Here is a 12,511-nt window from a genome sequence, read left to right as displayed (position 1 = left end):
CTACTACCGCAGACACAGCTTAATTTGTAGATGCCAGGGTATTGCATATCAGGGATCCTATCCTTCACAGATGGGATCAGATCACGAATTTTATGTACTATGTTAAATCGAGCCTGGATCTTGTGTTTACTCAAGATTTTGGAAATCTTTTTGGTGACCCCTGCTATGTATGGCTAGGTGATGGTTTTGATTGGGTCCTCAGATGGTTCTTTCCCAACGGTTGGGGTGATAGCTTTATGGATTGTGTGGTCCAAATATCCATTCGTCTTGAGAGCTTGGTGCACGTGTTTCAGTTGACTGGCTAGGTGGTGATGGTCAGAGATACATCGAGCTCTATGGTGTAGAGGGAATTATTCTGGGATGGATGGTGGTGGGAGTCAGGTTTTAGGTAGGCATCCGTATGAGTTGCTTTCCTGTAGACAGAGTGTCCCATTGAGCCATCTGGTCTCTTTTCTATTAAAACATCCAAAAATGGTAGCACCATTGTTTTCCACCTCCATGGTGAATTTGATGGCTGGGTGTATGAAATTAATGTGGTTGAGGAATTGGTTCAGAGCTGGTCGACCATGTGGCCAGATGACGAATGTGTCATCTACGTACCTCTTCCACAAGGACGGATGTAGAGTGGATGCCTGAATGGCATATGTTTCAAATTTGTCCATGAAAACATTGGCTACAACCGGAGATAAGGGAGAACCCATTGGTGTGCCTTCAACTTGTTTGTAAAAAAAATCATTTCCAGGTGAAGTATGTATTGGTGAGGCAGTTTCTAACTTGGGCCGGTGCATCAGCATTCAATCCTTGTTGGACTTAATCTTTAATTATTGCAATGGTGTTGGGCACTGGCACTTTGGTGAGCAAAGAAACTACGTCGAAAGTATATTCTTAGGTTTTTTTCGGTAAAGTCACGTAGGTAAAAAAATAAAATTAAAATTAATTAAAGTAAAATAGAAATCACGACGTTTCGGAGGCAACACAAGCTTCCTTCTTCAGGTGGAACCGTCACAACACAATTGCTGTATCAAGTAAAAAGAAATTCCAAGAGACCCGATCTTGTATATATACTGGTTGAGGGGGGAGGAGCCAGGATAGGCCCCTGGATCGGAGTTTTTTTTATTATGGTAAGGTTGGTGCAGCTGAGGCTGCTGCTAGGAATGAGCCTTTGTTATTTAGACTGGTTGAACTGGGAGGTGCCAGAGTTGTTAAGGTGCGGCTGCTGCTAATGGGACTGAGCCTTTGTTATGTAGATGGTAGAAGCAGAAAAGCAGGTCAGGAAGAAACAGCCCCTTGCTATGTTACTGGGTGGGTAAAACTTAAAGCAGGAAACCAGTGTGTGAAAAAAGCTAAACATGATAAAACAAAACTGGCTGTCTATCAGTAAACTGTACGGTAACTAAAGAATAGTGCCTGTCAAATAAGATGGTCCAAATATGTGTAGTTAAATCTTTTTTGCATGGTTAATAACATCTTTCCAATGATTACTCAGTTTGTACCCATCATCACGGTTGAAATTATGTCTGTGTTTGTATATTTGGATGGTTTCGTGTACAAACCTTTGATGGTAGCCAGGAGGTTTGCAGAGTACCTTGGTCTCGGAAAAGACAATCTCATGAGAGCCCACAGCGTTGTAGCAATGATCGGCAATGGCGGAAGACTCAATTTTTCCGTGTTTCAGATCTGACTTGTGCTCGCGGACACGATCAGAGATATGACGTTTCGTTTCTCCAATGTAACAATCACCACAGCTGCAACTCACTTTCTAGACTCCAGGGTATTGTAAGTCAGGAATGACATATTTCACAGATGGAATTAGATCACGGATTTTATGTACTGTGCTGAATCGGACTTGGATCTTATGTTTGTTTAGAGATCTTTTTGGTCATGCCTGCTATGTATGGAGGGCCCGATGTACATCTCTTAATTCACTGGCCAGGTGGTGTTGGTCAGAAATGCCATGAACTCTGTGGTATAGCATTTAGATGAGAGAATTATTTTGAGATGGGTGGTGGTGGGAATCATGTTTCAAGTAGGAATCTGTGTAGGTGGCTTTCCTGTAGACAGAATGTCCCAAGGATCCGTCAGGTCTCCTCTCAAACAGAATATCTAAGAATGGTAGTTTGCCATCTTTCTCCACTTCCATGGTGAATCTGATGGATCGGTGTCTGGAATTGATGTGGTCCAAAAAGTGGTTCAATGCTGGGAGGCCATGTGGCCAAATGACGAAAGTGTCATCCACATACCTCTTCCACAGGGAATGACGCAGGGTGGATGTCTGATGGCGTCTGATTCAAACTTTTCCATGAACATGTTGGCTATCACTGGTGACAAGGGGGAGCCCATAGGGGTACCCTTATTCTGTTTGTAGAAGGTGCAATTCCAGGTAAAATAAGTGTTGGTGAGGCAATGCCTAACCAGCGGAGGTGCATCCGAATTAAATCCATGTTGGACCAAGTCCTCAATTATTGTTAGGGTGTCAGGCACTGAGACTTTGGTAAACAGCGATACTACATCAAAACTGACGAGGATATAATCAGGAGATAGTACCATGTCCTTGACCATAAAGACTTATTGGGTTGAGTTGAGTACTGCCGAAGAGGTCTTGCCTGTGAAGGGAAGCAGACTATCTGATAGAAAACGGGCTAGTTTGTAGGTAGGAGAGTTGATCGTCGACACGATGGGTCATAGTGGGGTGCCTTCTTTATGGATCTTGGGAAGACCATAGAGTCTGGGAGGTCTTGCCACCGATGGTTTTAGAGAGGGACGTTTGGTTGGTTCGATTAGGGAAGTCGAACTCGTGATGATCTTGTTAGTTTTTTGTCGTTAGGCTGTTAGTAGGATCGTTTTTAATTTTGGAGTAACTCCCATCATTAAGTAGGTCCAGGATTTTGTTGTTGTATGAGTCTTTATCCATGATGCCCGTGGCATTGCCCTTGTCTGCCGAGAGGATGACTATATCATCTCTCTTTTTTAGGTTCGCGAGTTCAGAGCGTTCGTTTTTGCTAATGTTACGAGGCAGGAAATAGATATATGACGATTGCTTGTGTTGCGATCGAAACGTCATGATATTGTTATAATTTTATTATTTATATTATTTAAATATCTACGTGGCTTTACTGAAAGACCCAAAGAATACTAGATATTTGTTCATCAGCAGTTGTATCCAGCACTAATTTTCTGTTTCAGGATATTTTTAGAAGAAAGATTTGCGATGTCAAGGGAGGAAACAAGGTTGTTCCAAAACGTTGGTGCTGCAAAGGCAAAGGCTTTGTCACCTATTCCAATTCTTGTTTTTGGGATCATTAAAAGGCAATTAGATGAACGTCTTAGGTTTATTGGGTTTGACAACGGGGTTAATGAATTCGCTAAGTATAGTGCAGATTTCCCAATAAGGATTTTATGGTTGAACAGGGCCAAATGTAGATGTATTCTTGCATCAAGTGATGTCTAGATTGGATTGTAAGTAGAGGTTACAATGGTGGGTCCTGTATGGCACATCCAGTGAAAATCGAAGTTTCGAATGATAAAATGGGTTTAATCTGTTTCGTGTTTCATTAGTAGCTGATCTGTAAGCAGTGTCATAGTCGCCAAACAGTAGTAGAATGATAGCTTCCACAATTTGAAAGTACAATCATATAAGAAAAAATGTTTGTTTCAATATAAAAACCCTCTTTTTATTCGATTTTATATGAGGTGTGATCAATATGGGGTTGGAACCTAAGTTTTAAATCCATCGGTAAACCCAAGTATTTGAAGCACTCCGTTCGTTCAATGGAATGAAACTGAATTTGTATTTGAATAAATCTCATTATCTTTTTATTTTATTTATGAGAGATTTTAGTGATGACAATTGATCATGAATTAAGTCGAAATCAAAGAGATTTAGTTCTGAGTAAATTTAGTCCATTGTTGTTTAAACATGAGAACATAATTGGACTCAGCACTGAACCTTGTGGAACACCCTTTGTTATTGTAATACATGTGGACGAGATGTTATTACTATTTACCGTTTGAAAACGGTCTAAGAGGTAACTCTTAAACTATTTTATTGCACTGTCTGAATATTTTAATTGACCAAGTCTCGTGAATAGAATATCGTGGTCAGCAGTGTCAAAGGCTTTTGAGAAGTCAAGGAATAGCGCACAGCAGTACTGGCCTTTATCCAGGTTACTGAAGAGAAAATGTAATAATACATCCATAGTAGCTGTGGTGGTGCAGTAATCCTCTCAAAAACCAGACAGTTTACTGTGCAGGAGTGTGTGACTTTGTAGGTGGAGACAGACACAGAGAAATACACACTCCCAGAGATGGACAAAGACAGAGGCATTGGAGAGATGGACACAGAGACACAGACATAGTGCAAAGCAGAAAGGGATACAATTCGGGATATATTGACCCAAAAGGAAGGCAGTCTTCGTCAGCATGAGCCAGAACCTATTGTTGGTAAATGGTTCATATTCCATCAGTCGCTCAAATCCTCTTGAAGCTGCGTAGGTTAAACTGTGTAGATACGGTTGAGATGCAGCCTCTCATATGTGATGGTCGATTTCTCTTGTTTATTAACACATTTGGAATAGCCTAGATGAGGTTACCACAGTGAGACAATGGCTAAGCTGTCACCCTCTTTGCTGATGGGATGGCAGTAAATATAAGCTGGCCCACAGAGTCCATGAATATGCACTATCTTTGTGTGCTTTGAAGAAGGGCCATTGCCCAGAACGTCGCCTATTAAATAGTTTTCCTCTCAAGGCAGTTTTATTAACGAATGTGTTGAGGTTTTTTGCCAATTGTGTTTTGTGCACCGCTCCCAATGCAGCAGCCTTACCAAATAATTCGTCCCAGAGAGGGGCTTTGCCTGTCCATGCTAATAGCCGATGTAAGGGTAAGTGTTGTTTACAAATGCAGAAACTGAGATTTTGAGCAGTAGCTAACTTACCTATCAGTAAAAACGTATATAACACGCGAGCAAACATTACCTTTTGTGGCTGTTACATAATTGTGTTGTACTTGTCGCAGAGTAGCATCATGTAAGCATTCATGTGCCTACAGTTTCCAAAAGAGAGAACAAACCAATATTCAAGTGAGAACACATGCCTCAGTTTGGTTTTGAAGTCATTTAGAATGCACATTTACATCAATCCGTTTCCACATCTTGTTGTCGTTATATTTACAGCTTGTTCAGCTCGACAACGTTCCAGTGTTATTCATGGAAAGTTATGCAATCACACCAGTAGATAAACCACACTAGTTTGCAAACTTACGTAAGAAAATACGTGTATAGGGACAGTGTCTGTTTTCTATTTGAGTGCCTTCTTGACCGCGAGTTTAATCAAATAAATGTGGACAATAACATATAAGCAGAAATGTTTGTGGAGCTGCTATCGTAATACTTTTTTTTAGCGGAACGGTTAGCGCATTACGCTGCGATCCCGACGACCCGAGTTCGATTCCTGCTCACGGCCAACACCAGTGACGATTATCTAAACCGGTTCTGGGCCTCTTCTAGGTCGACTCAGCCTCAAATGAGTACCTGGTGCGCATGTGTAAACATCGTCACTTGGGAAACAAAGGCGGCCGGGCGTGGAACTGGCCACCCACCCCCTCGCGTGCCTTACCGGCCTTCATAGACGCTTGCAAACAGAACTTGCCCCAAAAATACGGGGGATCTTTGTCTTTGTAATAATTTTAGCTTATACAACATCTTAATATCTAAGCATCTCAATACACAGAGCAAACTTATACAAATCAACAGCACATGTTTTTACCTCTTCTTAGCCAAAAGTCTCATTATTTACATGGGGATGGCTGAATGGATTTTCTTTCTACACGTGTCTCTGTTTCTCCACGTACGTCTATTCTCCGGGTGCCTTTAAAACAAACTCAAAGGAGAACTAGTTTGGCGGATTGAGCAGTGGCGCTGTCTCCACCACGTGACCCACACCGAATTGAACTGTGACGTGTGACAATTGAGACAACAACGCCATCTCTGGCGAACGCAACCAAGGGAAGAATGCGAGGGTGACATTTTTAATGGGGGTAGAAGGACAAAGCGGTGAGGAAAATGAGTGACGGTGTTTTTGGAACGTAACTGGTTAACGGTGAAGGAGAGACTCAGCATTTTTATTTAGGCTGCTGGAGGAATCCAATGAGCTATGAAGCTCTTTTTCACAGATGTCCAGTAGGGGCGGGTTAGAACGTTACAGCAACAAACAGTGCAAGACACGATAGGAGTGCAAAGTATAGAAAAGGAAAGCAAGTTAGACAAAAAAAAATGTTATTTTACCAGGTAAAGCCCACTGAGCTATTAGCTTCTTTTTCAGAAGCGATCTGGCCACAATGATAGCTCAACGAAGTGACTTATCATGTGGAAATGTATTGCAGCAAAGATTACATTACTCAGTGAGCCTTACCTGGCAAAATAAAAATCGTTAGTATTTGTTTTGGAATATTTTGAGGATGAACGATTAATTTATTTCGCATTGTACGTAGCCACCTTCGCTAATTGGAGGTGCGGGGAAAGGACAACAAACTAAACACAAAAATCAATTCTCCAGAAATTAGTTTTCAATGTAGATGATTTAAAAGCGCATATATCTAATGGCTTCCTAATATCGGAAGAAGGAACGTTCCAGACGGCCGCAGAAGCGCATCTGAAAGCGCGCGATGCGGTGACCGTCTTTGTTCGTTCGCTAGACAAAAGCCGCTGCTGCGAGGATGACCAGGGTTCGCACGGTGATGGTTTATGCTCCTTGACGAGGAGTATAAATGATGCCCAATGACGCTGTCTCCGAGTGCCAAGAGGAGTCAGGTTTGCGTTTAAGCACAGATCACCGGTTGTGTTCTGTGTGGGGCATTAAGTGCAGAATGAAGGGCAGAATAGTATGTGGAGATCCAAGCGTTTCAGGACAGTTTCTGAGGCCGGCCTGTCGATGACATCACAGCAGTCAAAAAAAGGGAATATGCACAGACACATGAAGCATTTCGCCTGTCAAGATTAACATGTCCCAACAATGCCTAGAGACTCCCCAAGGTGTCACGGGATTCCTGCCGCTGATTGGCGATAGTTATTGCAGCGAGGTCAAGGTGAGACTCACGTGCAACGTCGTTGTCACATTCGTCTTGCCGCTGGTCACTGCAGTCTCACAGATTGTGTGCGGCGTGAGCGCTAGTAGGATTGTACAGCCTTGTGATGATCTTTCATCTTGTTATGACTTGTGGGCTCAGGGTAACGCTACGGGTCTTCATTAAGCAGTATTTATGCAAGATTTCAATCCCGCGTTTGACAGCATAACGTTAGGGTCTAATATTTTGATCGCTAAATGCACGTATCTTGCCAACGAATGCATTAACGCCAGCTCGAACGCACACGAGACGTCGCTTGGTGCGAGTGCTGGTGCTGTGGAGACACAGACTGACGGTGTTTCCGATTGGAAACAGTTATTTAAATGTGCCCCTATGAGGTGCTACGTGTCGACAAAAGAACTGAACGCTCCCTTAGATGACTCTCAGAACGTTTTCAGTAAAACTCGCACCGATCTGGGGAGTGTTTCAGTTCGGCAGCGCATTCGTGCCGGTGATGCTCCACCTTTTGTGTCAAAATCCGTTCGGAACTAGTGCTGTGGAAAAGGACACGATCCGTGAATGTGCCCAGCATTTTCTGGACGCCGGTGTCATGTCCACATCGGACAGTCCACGCTTCCACGCCGTCGCCCACCCTTTTGGCCCCGCTCCCCCTCCCTCCCGATACGTTCCATTCATTGGCTACCACATTATGATGAGCTCCCGCCTCCTTCTCCTCCCCCCCTCAACTCGCTTTTAAGGGATTACATCTTGAATCGTTGCCTCACTTGATGCAGCTAATCTGGCTGTGACGGTCCCACCTGATGACGGAGACTTGTGTTGTCGCCGAAAAGTCGTGATCTTTATTTTATTTTATTTTTATTAATTTTGATGTTTTACCTACGTGACTTTACCGAAAAAAAACCTAAGAATATAGAAAAAAAAAAGATGGTTTCACTTACGTTTTGCTTCTATTAAGGCCACCGTTGCCGCTGCTTTTTCCATTGCCAACATATCGATGAATCCATTGATGCCTTGTCAGTGGCATTGTTACTTTCCACACTTTATTTGAAGAGCGTATTATGGCAGTGTGAGGTTGTGATATCTCTGGAGAGAAAACTGCCTTAGTCACCCGCTCGGTGTTATTTGAACACATTGTACTCCCGATAGACCTGACAAAAATGTGTCAGTTACCTTTCAAATATTAATGGATATTGTCTTATCAGGCCAACAATGGGACTCCAGCCCTATTTGACGTCATTGTTTTAGGGAGAAATGTAGGCGAAGCATTTGTCACGACCAAAAGAGGTGTCTTTGAGTTTACGCGTAACGCAAATTGAAAATTGTCTTCCGACCTGAGGTGCTATACCTGGGCCACGTTGCGAGCAATTGCGTCTTCGCTAATTACCGTGACCAAAAGCGCATGCATTCGCAAAATGTGACTCACGTTCGCCAGTGCATGGCATCTGGCAACGAATTACCGGAGATGTGTTCAAAGTGTTGCCAGGATCGCTCGCCTGCTTCATCAGCTGACTAAATAAAAAATACACCCTTCATCTGGTCCTGAGAGGCTCAAGAAGCGCCCGATACGTGTCAAGTCTAATTGACCGAATCACCTGTGTGAGCCTCCCATTATTTTTCAAAGAAACACAGTCTTGATACCGATGCTGGCGAGTCAACGATCGGCGCTGTTTTGTTGTTTCAGATGATGGACAATCGAGGTCGCGATCGCGTGCGGCAGCAGAGTGCTCACTGCTGCCGAGCAACGGCTACTGCTGTGACTGGAAAGGAATATCAGTGTTTTCGTGCATTTTTCTAAAGTGTAATCGCCCGCGTTTGTTTGGAAGGGAATTCCTGTGCCGAACTCACCACGCAATTGCAACAGCGCTCGATGGAGCGAGACCAACGCTGGCCAAATGGCCCGGTGAGTCGAGCATGGTCCCACAGCACAGGGAAGGCAGTCTTCATGGTAACGCAGATGCTCTGTCTCGTATTAACGCTGAAGCATTCCCGAACCACGAAAAGGTCCTGCTCCTGTGTATGGTGGAACGCATGCAATGTGTAAAGCCAAAACGAAACGTCCGCACACGTTGTTCAGCCTGGTGTATTTTCCGAGGACGACCTGGATCTCACCTTAACGCGATGGGCCGAACATCAGTCAAGAAACGCAGGAATGAGTAGGCCAACACGCATGTTGACTGTGTTGGAGCATGCAACCATGCTCAGCACAGCACTGATGTTGCCCGTGTAAAGGTGTAGTTATTATCGATGCTCACGAGCGGATGGTATCATTGTTCCGAAACAGCTTTGAGAAACAGTACTGCAGAATTGGCATGACCATGTACGGTATGCACAGGGCACCAGGGTGTGCAAAGCACATATCTTTGCATGAGACAGATGTAAACATGGCTCAGGATGTCTCGTAATGTGATGTCGCGGATTGCTGCATGTGAAAGCTGCGTGAGGCGTAAGCAAACTGGGTGAGCCTCAACGGTCACCGTTACAACATAGATCGGTTTCCAGAGTAAATGAGCTTATAGCAATGCATATTTTGGAGCCACTCCCGCTAACCACGAAGATAAATGAATATTTCTTGCTGTCGAGTATTTCACGAGATGGCAACGTGCTAAACTGAAACATTTGCTCGAATATGTTAGAATACAGAATGTGTGCATGACCACGAGAGGTGGGGGGGGGTGTTCTGATGATTATGATAATACTACAAGTACTGACACTGCCACGACTCGCACAGGGAGTGCTGCTTGCATCAGCACTTGCAGTTACGCAAAACACTTTTCGACCCACGCGTCTCGACTTCACCAATGCGAGTTCAACCCCGATGAAGCTTGGAGTGCTGAATGGAGTTCTGAAGAACTCACAGACAAACACCGCCTTGTTCTAAAAGACCCCAACACAGCCCTAAATCGCATCCACTGCACAGACCACGGCAGATGCGGATACCCGATGCACGAATTGAAAATGTAAACCTCTCCAGTAGTAGTGTGCGACTGTGGTCATCCAGAACAGACCGGGCAACGTGTGACGACCACGCAATGTCCCGATGCACAAACACACGAAGGAGACACCGCGGCGATGATTCAACTCCGCTACTGCTCCTGACGCGGCTGTCTGGGCTTCACCACCTCGATGTGACATCGCAGCCGGTGCATCTACATCAGCAGCCATACGACAAGAATAAAGTTGTGTTCGTGTGTTAGTTAGCCAATGCTGTACCCCGCCTGTTGTTTTAGGGGACCACATGATGTTCGTGTACCACTTGTAGAAATTGTCGATGCTTTATGTATAGATTGTTCTGCACAAACACCGACGGCAACAACCCAAACTCTCTGCTTCACAACAACAGCTGGAGGAGCTTGGTGGCGAAGCTAAAAGGTGGCGTTAATCCGGTGCACACACTAACTGGTGTCACCCTGGGGGTGCCGCGACACCTCCACACTGCAACCCTCACTCACATCGATGTACTTGCTCCAGGCCCAAGTACTGCTAAACCTTCATCTAGCAGTGGAGTGGCTATCGATGGTGAGTCAATCACACTGATCGCAACGGGACGGTAGCGCAATGCATGGCACTCGTAGAGACGTGTTTAAATGTGCGTGCATTTAAATATGGTCACCTGGTCACGCTCGCATTATTCTTGCACAAGAGCGAGTTTTTAGCCACACGACTCGTTTCGTCAACAGTAAAATTGCGGGTTTTGGGAAGTGTGCAATTTATCTCTCGTCAAATTTTGGAAAAATCGCGAATTTTAGGAGTGATGCCCCCCCTCCCCCGGTGAAATAGAGTTGTAGCGGACTGCGGGCACCATATACTTTAGGTTTTGTCAGAGATAAGTTTGGATGAGATGCGTTTACTGCATTAAATTATTGAATATAAAATGCCCTTTATTCAGTTACTCCACAATATGTGCAATTTTATTGAGGGACTGTGTGTTGTCTTGGTATGGTTTGGGACTGTTTTTGCTGTGGATTGCTGCCTTGTCCAAGTTTCGGAATTTGTGTACTAATGCAATTTGAACGTATATACTTTATTTTATGTATTTATTATTAATGATTTAGTTACGTGTCCTATAATTTGCACTCCCATCACTCCTCGTATTGTTCATTGTTGTAACTTTCTGACCCACCCCTACTGGATATCTGTGAAAAAGAGCTTCATAGCTCATCGAATTTCTCCAGGATAAATAAAGATTCTGATAATGCTTTTACAACGTAAGCTAACCGAATAACGGTACAGTACAGATATAGCAAAATAACATAATCTCTGAAAGCACCGCTGAGATTCCCAATGGGACATCCACCGATAAACATTAAAAACAAATAAATAATGCCAATAATGAATAAAGAAAGCCCATACAATTACCAAGTAATTGTTACCTATACCGCATGCGTTTAACTGTAACTACCAGGTAATTGCACAGTAATTGCAGTTACAGTTCCTCAAGTGTTATGGAAATGTCCTAATAAGAATGTCAATGTCAAATGCAGAGTTGCCATACCAACCAGAATACAGAGTCCTGCGTCTATGAGAGGTAGTTTCTTCTAGAATGCACTTTTTTTTTACTTTTGTTTTCTGTAACACGTCTTGAATATACTATTCAGTATTACGAATAAAAGTAAAAATTTACATTGTACGCCCTTTTGTCTACATACTGCTGGATGGGGGGGGCATCATCACTCCGTTGGTCATGGGGGGTAGTTGGACCATACTTCCCCACAAGTGTCGTTACCTGTCAACCCCTTATCAGTGCCCTACCTTATTACAAACCATTCCACACCTTATTGGTCACCCCGTGCCCTTATAAATCTCAACGTTCATCCTACAAAGTCCCATCACAGGGAGAGAAACGCAAACAAATCGACACATTTTTTTTGGTGCCCGTATTGAAACGGCTGTCCGCCGTATGGACCTGAAAACTCAACTTCTCTGTACAAGAATACGGAGTAAACCGTGTGGATGGACAGCTCCGAGGGTCATTGCCGAGAGGGGGCAGTGGGGTCAGGACAGGTTGAGGGTTGCAACTCGCCACTGATGTCCGCCGTGTCTGGGAATTCAAACTCTGACCACGAGGCTCGTAGCCACCCACGTGTAAGCAGTGTATGTGTAGACTGTTCCTGCAATGGTTACTCGAGCTGATACCACAACACACACTGTTCACGGAGAACTAGCCTCGTTATACAAGTATGTAAAGTGCCGAGCACACGAATATTAACAAAAGCAAGCATCGTACTTGACTCATCGATTATCCATGCGCATTATTACAGAAACCTTCGCAAGTTTGTGGAACATTCACTCGGAATGTTTTTTTTTAACCAAACGTTGCGTTGCGCTCGCCTAGATTTCTTTTTTTGCGGTACAGTCGTCGAAAGGGCTTCATCCTTCCTTTGTGGCCCAGCGCGGTATACGCGGTGCAGTGGCGTTTCACAAGTAAAGTAGT

The sequence above is a fragment of the Lampetra planeri genome, chromosome 17 (assembly GCF_965212315.1).
Source record: "Lampetra planeri chromosome 17, kcLamPlan1.2.h2, whole genome shotgun sequence".
Lineage (NCBI taxonomy): Eukaryota > Metazoa > Chordata > Hyperoartia > Petromyzontiformes > Petromyzontidae > Lampetra > Lampetra planeri.
This window is presented reverse-complemented; position numbering follows the sequence as displayed.